Here is a 10,860-nt window from a genome sequence, read left to right as displayed (position 1 = left end):
TGAGGGAACATTGCAGAATAGGAAACCGAAAGAATTTAGGAGGCAGAGGAGATAGACGACACCAAGGAATCAGGGCCTTCTAAACACAGCAGTAACAGTGCACATATGAACTCTCAGAGACTGAGGCATCGTGCTCTGAGCCCGCATAGGTCTGTACCAGATGGAATCCTAGAGCTGAAAGGAGAAGGGAGCACGTGCCCCATCTCTAAGCCAGAAGCTCTCTCCAATCGATGACCGCTTGCAATGAAAATTTACTTTCCTCACTAGAAAAACAAATTATTCTTAAGGATGGGCCCCATGCCCTGCAGTAGATGCCAACAGAAATTGAACTTAACAGCATCTTTGGAGGTTCCTTGTCTCATGATGTTGTATCAGGACTTTTTAAAATTTTTATCTTATATTTTTAGTTTTTATTTGCATTTTATTTTCCATTTTTCTCTCTTTTTACCCTACAGGACCTTTGTGTATATATTATGGATTAGAGGTTCTTTGTCTCATAATGTTAAGTCATGGAGTTTTTTTGTGTTTGTTTATGTGTTCCACCCTACAGGTTCTGTGGACATGTATTATGACTTCTGGTTTTTAAATTCTTTTTTTTTATATCTCATGTTTACTTTAATTTCTTTTAAAATTACATTTTATTTATTTATGGGCCAGGCACACATACCATTGCATACATGTATACGGCAGGTGACAGCTTTTTTGGGAGTTGGTTCTTTTTTTTTTTTTTCTTTTTTCTTTTTTTTTTTTTTAATTTTCCAGTTTAAATTTAGATAAGAAACGAGGTTGCTTCACAAGTCAGTTCCAGGTCCCTCTCCCATTCCCTCCCCTCCTCCCGTGCCCTCCCCCCCACCCCACCCCCGTTATCCCCTCATTCCCCCAGGGAGAGTGAGGCCCTCCATGGGGGTGTCCATAGTCTGTCATTTCATATAGGGCAGGGCCTAGACCCTTCCCCAAGAGTTCAGGGTGAGAGTGCACCTCACATTGTTCTATGGGAGTCCAAAGTCCGTGTGTATACTTGGGATGGGTACTGATCTGCTGCCCAAGGCTCAATAGATTCCCTAGGCCTCCTCACTGACACCCAAATTCAGGGGGGTATTGATCAGTCCCACGCTGGATTCCCAGGCTGGGATTCAAGAGTTAACCTTTGTCTGGTCAGCTGTTTCTGGGGGTTAAACCAGCCCAGTCTTAATCCCTTTGATCATCAGTCCTCCCTCTCTGTTACTGGCTTTCTTGAGTTCAGCTCAGTACTTAACCAAGGGAGTCTGCCTCTTCTTCGATCAGCCACTAAATGAAGTTTCTGTTTTCCAGACTCTCTGGCCATAGGATTGTAGGCTGGCACTCCCCAGATCTATGTCTAAAATCCATATATGAGAGAGTACATGCCATGTTTCTCTTTTTGTGACTGGGTTACCTCACTCAGCATGGTTTCTTCTAGTGTCATCCATTTGCCTGCGAATCTCATGATTCCATTATTTTTTTCTGCTGAATAGTACTCCATTGTGTAGATGTACCACATTTTCTCTATCCACTCTTCGGGTGAGGGACATCTAGGTTGCTTCCAAGTTCTGGCTATTACAAATAAAGCTGCTATGAACATAGTGGAACAGACATCTTTGTTGTATGAATGGGCATCTTTTGGATATATGCCTAAGAGTGGAGTTGCTGGGTCTTGTGGTAGGTTTATTCCCATTTTTCTGAGGAATCTCCATACTGATTTCCAAAGTGGTTGAACCAGTTGGCACTCCCACCAGCAATGGAGGAGTGTCCCCCTTTCACCACATCCTCTCCAGCATAAATTGTCATTGGTGTTTTTGATTTTAGCCATTCTGACAGGAGTGAGATGGTATCTCAGAGTTGTTTTGATTTGCATTTCCCTGATGGCTAAGGATGTTGAGCACTTTCTCAAGTGCCTCTCAGCCATTTTAGACTCCTCTATTGAAAACTCTCTATTTAGTTCTGCAGCCCACTTTTTAATTGGGTCCTTTGCTGTTTTGGAGACTTGCTTCTTGAGTTCTTTGTAAATTTTGGAGATCAACCCTCTGTCAGATGTGGGATTAGTGAATATTTTTTCCCATTCTGTGGGCTGCCTTTTTGTCTTGCTGACTGTGTCCTTTGCCTTACAGAAGCCTCTCAGTTTCAGTAGGTCCCATTTATTAATTGTTGATCTCGCTGACATAAAAAGGCTTTATTAGCAGGGGAGCAAGAATTTAATCAATCAAGCCAAATCCCATGTCATCATCTGACTCTTTGGACTCTTCCTTCTCGTCTTTCTTCTCCTCTGCTGCAGCGGGAGCAGAACTAGCAGCAGGAGCTGCAGAGCCAGGGACAGCAGAAACAGCCACAGCCCCACCAGCAGACACACTAGCAAGTTTGCCAACACTCTGGGCGATGACATCCTCAACGTTTTTTCCATTCAGCTCACTGATGACCTTGTTGATGACCGGTCATCGTCTGTCCGCCTCAATGCCCACACTGTCTAGTATCTTCTTAATGTCTTTGGCGCTAGGAGTTGCCCCCAAGGGCGGCAAGCAAGTAAGCGGCGACACAGTGCATGTTGGCAGCTGTGGACAGGCCTCACACGTGCGACCTCGTTGGTGTCCGACAGCGAAAGGAAGACACTGACCTGGTTTTTAAATTCTTATGGGATTCCTGTGTGCAAACATGTGTGTCTAAGTGTCTACATGCATTTCTTGTGCTCTTTCTGCGGTTCTTGCTTTTGTTTGGTTGTTTAGTCATATTCTGACTTTTTAATGTATTACTATTCCTTGCATGCCCACTTGTTTTCTAATGAGAGACAGAAAGGGAATGAATCCAGATGGAAGGGTGGTTGAGAAAGAACTGGGAGGAGCAGGGGAGTAAAAACTGTAATCAGAATATATTGCATGCAAATCTATTGTATTGAAAAATCTGTTTTCGATAAAAGAAAAATTAGATGTACAAATAAAACTTTTCATGATAATAAATCATAGACGTATTCTAAAGCAAATTCCTTAGTGTGCATGCAATTGCATAATTTATTAAAGACAGGCAAATTTGCATGCTAATGAGAGGGATGTATTTGTCCATTTTTAGATGGGGCAGAGAGGCGGGGGAGAGGAGAGAAAGGGAAACTGTAGTCAGAATGTGAAATAAATGAAAAAATTCAATTGATAAAAAGAAAATTAAGAACACTCTGCTCATTATCTTATTATGCAAGAATTCATACCACTGGCCCAAAATCTCAAGTACAAATACATGTATCTCTCAATTCTTATCTGTATCTGATTGAATTATGTGCATTATAATAGAAACCCATGATATCTACGCCCCCAATTATTCATTAATTTAACTTATCTGCAATATAATATTTTAGGATGTATGGTGGGATAAGCAGAATATTTAGATTAAGCTCTTTTGCCTGTTCCTGAGACTCTCTTCCTCCTATTGGATTGCCTTGTCTGGCCTCGCTATGAGGGCTTTCGCCTTGTCTTATTGTGTCTTGTTTTGCAATGCTTGGCTGCCGACTCTTGGAAGCTGCTCTTTTCTGAGGGGAAATAGAGCAGGAGTTGATCTGGGTGAGAGCTGGGAAGGTGGGAACTACGTTCGGGACACATTGCATGAGAAAAGAATCGATTTTCAGTAAAATCAAATAAAGAATCCATAGCTTAACAAGTGAGGGTCCACTGCAGAAATCTAACAGCTATTAACGCTGACTGAAACTTGGCACCGAGGAGCTACAGCCACAGGGACAGGGAAGAGCTGGTCACCTGGCTCCTCAAGGGAAAAGCTGAAGGGAACTACAAGAAAGGGAGTTGGTGACACTGATGGGGTCCGGCCTTTCGCCCTATCTGCGGGGCTCAGCTGAATTCATTTTGCCCATATCTGCTCTCTTGTGTCTTTCTCTCTTGACCACAACATAGGTGGGCACAGCGATATCCACACTCTCTCACTTGCTTCTGTGACCTCAAGGCTTAAAAGACAACCCAGTTCAGGGAAGAGTATTTGAGGAAGAAGTGGATACATCTAACAGGAAGGAAGAAATTTATAATCTAACACAGAGGAAGAAATTGCTACATCTATCAGAGAGGAAGAAATGGATACATCTAACACAGAGGAAGAAATGGATACATCTAACACAGAGGAAGAAATGGATATGTCTAACATAGAGGGAGAAATGTATCTATCTAACACAGAGGAAGAAATTGCTACATCTATCATAGAGGAAGAAAGGGATATGTCTAACATAAAGGAAGACATGGATACATCTAACAAACATGATGGAAGAAATGAATACATCTAACATGAAGGAAGAAATGCATTAAAGTTCCCTAGTGGCAGAGGCCGGCATGTCCACCCCAGAGCCAGTCACTGAGGAAGGTAGTTCCGTACAGAGGAGTGAAGAAGGCCAAGGGGGCAGAGGAAGTGTCTAGACACAGTTATCCAAGCCAAGCTGACCTAGTCCAGCCCCTGCACCAGTAAGCTAACACGTACACTGAGCCACAAAATCTTTCCCTTCCCGAGGCCAGGGTGCACGGTCCTACTCCTACAGCCTGTCAACGGCTGCAAAACATGTGAAATGAAAGGGCAGAGGGAGTGGTGGTGTCCCTATCAGGTATCAGTCAGCAATCAATTGCTGGAGAGAGAACAGGCAAAGGCTGTGTCAGCCAGTGAAGGAGCCCAGCATTCCCACAGGCTCGGTCGGCGGCGCGTGTTTGTCTAGTTACCTAGTTCGCTCTCATGTCCCCGGGGAACAAGCTCCTGCCCTAACAAATGCCATGGTGGCCCAAGTCCGTTGTACAAACCGCTGCATGTAGTCCTACATGTTTCCTCGAACATGCCTTAAGTCCCGTCTAACCGTTAGGAAACTCAGAACAATGTGATCGCCATGCAAATAGCCTCTAGACTCGGTAGCTGCTGGGTAAAGCCTCTCCCAGGATATTTTCCATTCGAGGTTTTCTGCATTTACAGATAAGGAACGTACTAGTACATGCGGTCAGCTGACTTCATTAACCTCCCAGCAAACAGCGAGTTCCTGAGGAGCGTTCCCCAAAGCCTCAAAAGAAAGACAAAAGCAAAACCCTTCAAGAAAATCTGAAGCATGACCAGATGGATGCGGATGTTTATGCTTAGAATTGAGTGTGAAAGTTCTTAGACGCAAATTCACATCCTAAATGGCACTAGAGACACTTTTGTATGTGCCTTATGTGTAGTTTCCAGAAATAACTTTTCTGTGTGGTCATACAGAAATACAAATGTGTGTAGCAGAAGTCCTGAGACTAAAGCCCTTTCCAGTGCTCTGTGGGTCACATTCTTCTTACAAGATACTTCAGATGTGTCTCCTCCCAGTGTTAATTATAGCAAACATTTAAGCTTGTTCTTTCCTCTCATAATCTCCTTACCAGCAGCGTGGGAACTAGCCCAACAGACTACGCTGCACCTGGTATCAACAAAATGGCCAGCAGAGGGCAGTGCAAACCTAGGAGTTGATTTTTTCCCCCAGAAGACAAGGGAACCTGCTGGGAGAGGAAATGATTCCCAGTTTCCAGTTCCCGCTTGTATTCTCAAGGCTTTCCCCTCCCTCACTAGCCTCTCTGGGAAAAAATGTTCGTGCCATGGTCTGTTGTAGGCCTCCCTCTGTTCCTGATGCAAAAGTATACTCAAATGGCATGACAGGGTCCTCCATGCTACCTGCAAAAGACTCATTTCTAACTCCAGGCATCCATGTGTGCTGACTGCGGCCTGGGAGGAAGCAGCCTCAGATCTCATGAGGCCACTCTGTGTGACCCAAGGCTCCTGTGACACCACGCAGACATTTCCCCAGATTGGAGAATGTGGGCCCCATCTTGTCCTGGGGCACCAACTCAAAGTTCAGTGGGGTAACATTTGAAGGCCAAGGGCAGGTCTCATTACTTGAGTGAACTGCAGAGGGGGTGTTCATTTAAAAGTGTCAAAAATCAGAGACCAGCCTGTCCTTGCCCTGTCCCTTCCTCTGCAGCCCCTGGGCTTCAGTAGACGCTTCCTTCCCGGCAACATTCTTGGAGGCAAATAGGAGTTGGGGAACTGCCATCCTTTCCCAGCAGAGTCCTCCTCCCACATTCCCAGACCCCGGTTCTGAAGCCTGGAACTGTCCACTCCTTCCCAGAGGATGGCAGAAGCCAGGCTCTTTCCAAAGACCTCCCACAGTCTCTGCGTTTAGGCTGAGCACCTTCAGTCTAGGGACAAGAGCCTCGGTCCCTCCAGCCAGCTGCTTTCTCCCATCGACCATTTTGGGGGCCTTTAATGTAAATGGGCCCGGGGTCCTCAGCACGCAGGGGTCTGTCTCTACCACCCAGCCCAACGAGGAATGTGAAACCAACGCTTCCCAGGCAGCATCCTGCACAGCCACTCCCAAGAGATTTCCAGGGGGTAGGAAGCCACGAGTCTCAGCTTTTGCTGGGGAGGCCACCCTGGTTCTTACAAGCCTGGCCATCTGGCCTGGCCAAAGGGTGACTTGTAGCAAACCACTCTACCCCTAGACAACTATCTTCTAGCCCAGTTGTCATGAGCTGTGCAGATGGGAGAGTGGCTGGAATCGAATGCTGCTTCCGCTTCAGGGACCACCGAAGTGCCAAGGCCACCTTCTAACCCCACTGGAATTCAGTTCTGGGTGAGCACTCGCCTTGCTGCTGAGAGTGGGGAGCACCAGAAATGCTGGCTGTCACCTGCCCAGCATTCTGGAAGCTTACAATCCCTTCTGGTGAATTCTCCCTTTTCTGACTTACCTTTGGTTGAACATTGACTTCCCTGTGACAAACTCTTGCCATCCCCTTAAGTGACCATCCCTCCCACACCCTTGGCTCCAGCCAGGAGCTTGTTGCTAGGTGACATCCCTCATGACACCTAAGCCAAGAGCACCCCCTGCTAGCTGTCTCCAAAACCCTGTATCCACACAGTTCTCAACTCTGATGGCCCACCTCTAATCTGAGACTATCCTGCAGGGCCCAGATCCCCCCCAGTTACACCTCCTCCACCAGGACACGAGGACCTTAACATAGAAAGGAAGCATCACTCCCTGCCTTAAAACTTCCCAGAGTTAGGAACTTCTTAGTAGTGGTAGATAATAGAAGTGAAGACTACAAACAGTAATCTTAGTCACACTCTCCTGGATCCCTTGGGAGTGTAAATATGATGTTATCACATACAGCACTGATGGGCTTCCTTTCCATCTTCTCCATCTGAGATAGTTTGTTTCTGTCACCTTGACACAAAAGAGAGTCACCTGGGAAGAGGGAGCCTCAGTTGGAAATTGCTTTCATCAGATTCACCTGTGGGCATATCTGTGGGGCATTTCCTTGATTAAAATTATTGATTGGGCAGGATCCATCCCATTGTGAGCAGCACCACCCTTAGTCAGGTGGTCCTGGGTTCTATAAGAAAGCAGGCTAAGCAAACCACCAGCAGCAAGCCAGTAAGAAGCACTCCTCCAAGATCTCTGTTCCATTTCACATCTCCAATTCCCCTCCTAGTGTTCCTGTCTTTGTTTTCCTCAGTGAGAGACTGCTAACTGTAAGCCAAATAGACACTCACTTCACCTCAGCTGGTTTTGATCAGTTTTTTACCACAGCCACAGAGAAGCAAGCAGGGATGACACCTGACCATGAGTGCAAAGTGAATCAGTTTGTTACTGGTGTTGGCATCTCCACAGAGCCGATACCCTTAGTGCCTGGGAAGAAGTTTTGAATCTGGGTGGGTTGAGGGGTGGACTGGGTGCTTCAGGGAACATGTGACACCATCCAAGGAACTTCGAAGTCACTGGTCTGTGTATTCAGACACATTATGTGTTTTAACAGAGGAAGGTTCTACTTCGGGTGACCAACAAGCTTGAGTCCCAGTCATGACTCAGTTTCCAATTGAAAGAATCGAAGAAATGTGTTCAAAGGTCTTGGTGGAACTTGTTCCTGATTGGGTAAGTGTGCAGGCTTATTGCACCGACGCTTCCTCTCATCTCACCGCCTTACACGGTAAGTAGCACTAAACTAGCCAGAGACACTTTGGTGATCAATCCAAGGAGAAGTTGTCAGAGATGCATTCAGGCTGTGTTCGTGGGTTGTAGATGAGTGAATGTTGCCTTACTTTAGAGTTAGATCATTATGCTCCATTCCCTACCATACACAGGGCTAGAGAGCCAGAAATGGTGGGGTACCAAGACGTGAAGATGCCCCTTGCTGCTGGAGCAGGGACATGAGTGGAGCCAGGCTCTATTATGCAATACAAACCCCATCACCAGCTGTGTATCTGAACTTGCAATTGGAGGATTCTGTTCTCATCAGTACAGAGGTCAATCAGTTTAAAAATTCCATTTTAATTATCTTTAGTACTAAATTATATTGCAATTAACTATATAGACAATTATATAAATATTGTTCGATGAAGAATGCACAAAACATGATTGTGCTTATGGTTGTTGTCAGCTTTTATCATACTAAAAAGATCATTTTTACCTGTTTTTGCATCAAAGTGGAAACCCTAAATAACAGGAATTTCAGACCCCACAGAACCTGCATTTGCCATGTTCACAGCAGACAAGCATGCAGGAACTGGCCTGAAGAATGGAGCTGTCTGTGGTGCTGGACAAGGAGCACATGGGACTCCTGCACAGACTAGTGCCATGCTATAGACTGTGCCTAGACATGACACCCAGTTTAGCAACCAAGGTCATGGTCTGTTAGGGTCCATACAGAGGGGTCCATTTCATTTTGCCTCAAGATCAGAGAGTTCAAAACTGTCTAAAGCTTGGCTGCTGCAGGATGTTTCGGCCTTGGTAGCAGATGTCTTTATCTAAATAACAATGGACTCGGGCTCAGGTGTGTTTTCTCTTGACCCTGCAGGCCGGATGGCAGGTGTGGCTACCAAATACCTGGAGAATTAAGGGAAGTGAGTCTGTTTGTCCTTTATACGTGATAATAGAAGTCTTGTGCCATTATCTCCACTTTTGGTTGAAGAATAAACTTTGCACACTCAGCGTGGACTGAATTTGCCCTCCCGATACTATTCTGTCTCTCTGTCTTTTCTCTTAATGTCTTTAGCTAGCCTTTCTCAATCCACATCCCCCCCCCCCCAGGTATGAGCCACCGGCAAGTCAGCTGGCTCCAATTGCAGCCCCACAAACACATTTACAACAGTTGCCTCCATACTGCCTGTGAGTATGTCTGTGGGGGCATTTCCTTGATTAATTATCGATGGGAGGGCCCAGCCCACAGGATCGGTGCCACCACTAGTCAGGTGGTCCCGAGTTGTAGAAGAATGTAAGCTGAACAAGCCACAAGGGGCAAGCCAGCAGGCAGTGCTCCTCCGGGGGCTCCACTTCTGTCCTGCCTCCAGGATCCTGACCTGAGTGCCTGCCCTGACTTCCCTTCAGCCACAGCTCTTCTTTATGAATATCCCAAGTGACCCCAGTGTGCCAGCCCAGCCAGCGAAGCTGCAAACCTTTGCTTATTCCTGCAGGCAAGCTGTGTCTCTCCAGATGATATGTTGGAGCCCTGACGCTGGGTGTCTAGGGATGGAGCCAGATTTGGAAATAAGTGTCTGGAGATGAGATGATGAGTTGAGATCACACTGGATTGGGTGAGCCTGAAATCAGATGGGACTTTCGTCCCTACAGTGATGCACAGCAGGCACAGAGTCTCGGACGTAGAGAAAGCCGTGTGAGGACAGAAGAGCAAGGCGATGCTCCTACAAGTCAAGGAATGCTAAAGGAAATCACCGGCAAGATCCAAAACTCAAAAAAGAAAACAAGATACAGCATTCTCCCCAGAACCTTCAAGCAGAGCACGGCCCCAACATCATCTTGGCTTGATGTCTAGACTCGGGAATTGTGACAGAACAAAGGTCCGGTTATCTGACAGTCCCTCCCCAGGCCTGTAGTAGTTTATTATGATGACTATAGGAAGTCACTGCACATTATGAGTGAGCCTCATTTAAAAACTCAGAGTACCCATTCATGGTAGCTCTTTACCTGGGATGCTTTTGCCATTGGTATTTCTGGAGACCCTAATAAAGCTGCAGGACTCAGAAAATTACAACGCTCAAATCCCGGCATCCCCAGATTTCTGGCTACCCACTCTAAAATAGTTGCCCCGCTGTGGGGCTGTCCCCTTCAGAACTATTCCATTTCTTCACGACACTGACCTTCACTGGAAACCATATTCTGTTTCTTTCCTTATTGCTGACTCAGCAGACCATGAGCTGTGACCATGAGGACTATTCTGAGCCCACTCGCCAGTGCCTGAGAACCGTTCTAATTGCAAGGCACACCCTAGAGAGTGATCCAAAGAGCGACAAATGCTCAACGAGCAGCTACTGAATAAACAGATCAGAGTCTGATGCCCTATCACTGCTGTAGTCTCCAAAAAGATCACCGTTCTTAGCCTTCTCTTAGAATTCTCTGACAATTCCTGAGTCTAGACATCAAGCACACCAGTGAAGAAAAGCGACCTTTCCATCGATGTCTACAAGATGACGTTTGCTTCTGGACACTCAGCCCTCTGCTAAGGATTTCCTCTCTAATATAGAATGGAATATCTAATATAGTTTGGAAAAGAGACTGGTACCCAGCTTCCCACAGGGAATTCCTAATCTTGCATCCCAGGCTGCCATAGGGGTTGAGTTCTCATCAGTGCAACTGCACAGTCCCACCCACTAGGGGGCGACATAACAAAGACAGAAGCTGAGAAGCGTTTAGCCGAGTCTGCTTGAGGGAACAATCATGAATTCATGGCAATTATGGTGCTCATTCTCCTCGCCGAAAGGACTATCTCTGAAGATCATCCTAACTAAAACATGTGTAATGAGTTCAGGAGTTCCCACAGCACAAAATACACTCACAAAACGCAGACATCT

At 46.1% G+C, this 10,860-nt stretch overlaps 1 pseudogene; it reads right to left on the bottom strand.

Moving 5' to 3' along the window:
- Nucleotides 1–2,210: 2,210 nt before the first annotated feature.
- Nucleotides 2,211–2,556, bottom strand: LOC101835081 (annotated as a pseudogene).
- Between the last annotated feature and the right edge of the window lie 8,304 nt (nucleotides 2,557–10,860).

The sequence above is a fragment of the Mesocricetus auratus genome, unplaced genomic scaffold (genome assembly GCF_017639785.1).
Source record: "Mesocricetus auratus isolate SY011 unplaced genomic scaffold, BCM_Maur_2.0 Super-Scaffold_100676, whole genome shotgun sequence".
Lineage (NCBI taxonomy): Eukaryota > Metazoa > Chordata > Mammalia > Rodentia > Cricetidae > Mesocricetus > Mesocricetus auratus.
This window is presented reverse-complemented; position numbering and strand designations above follow the sequence as displayed.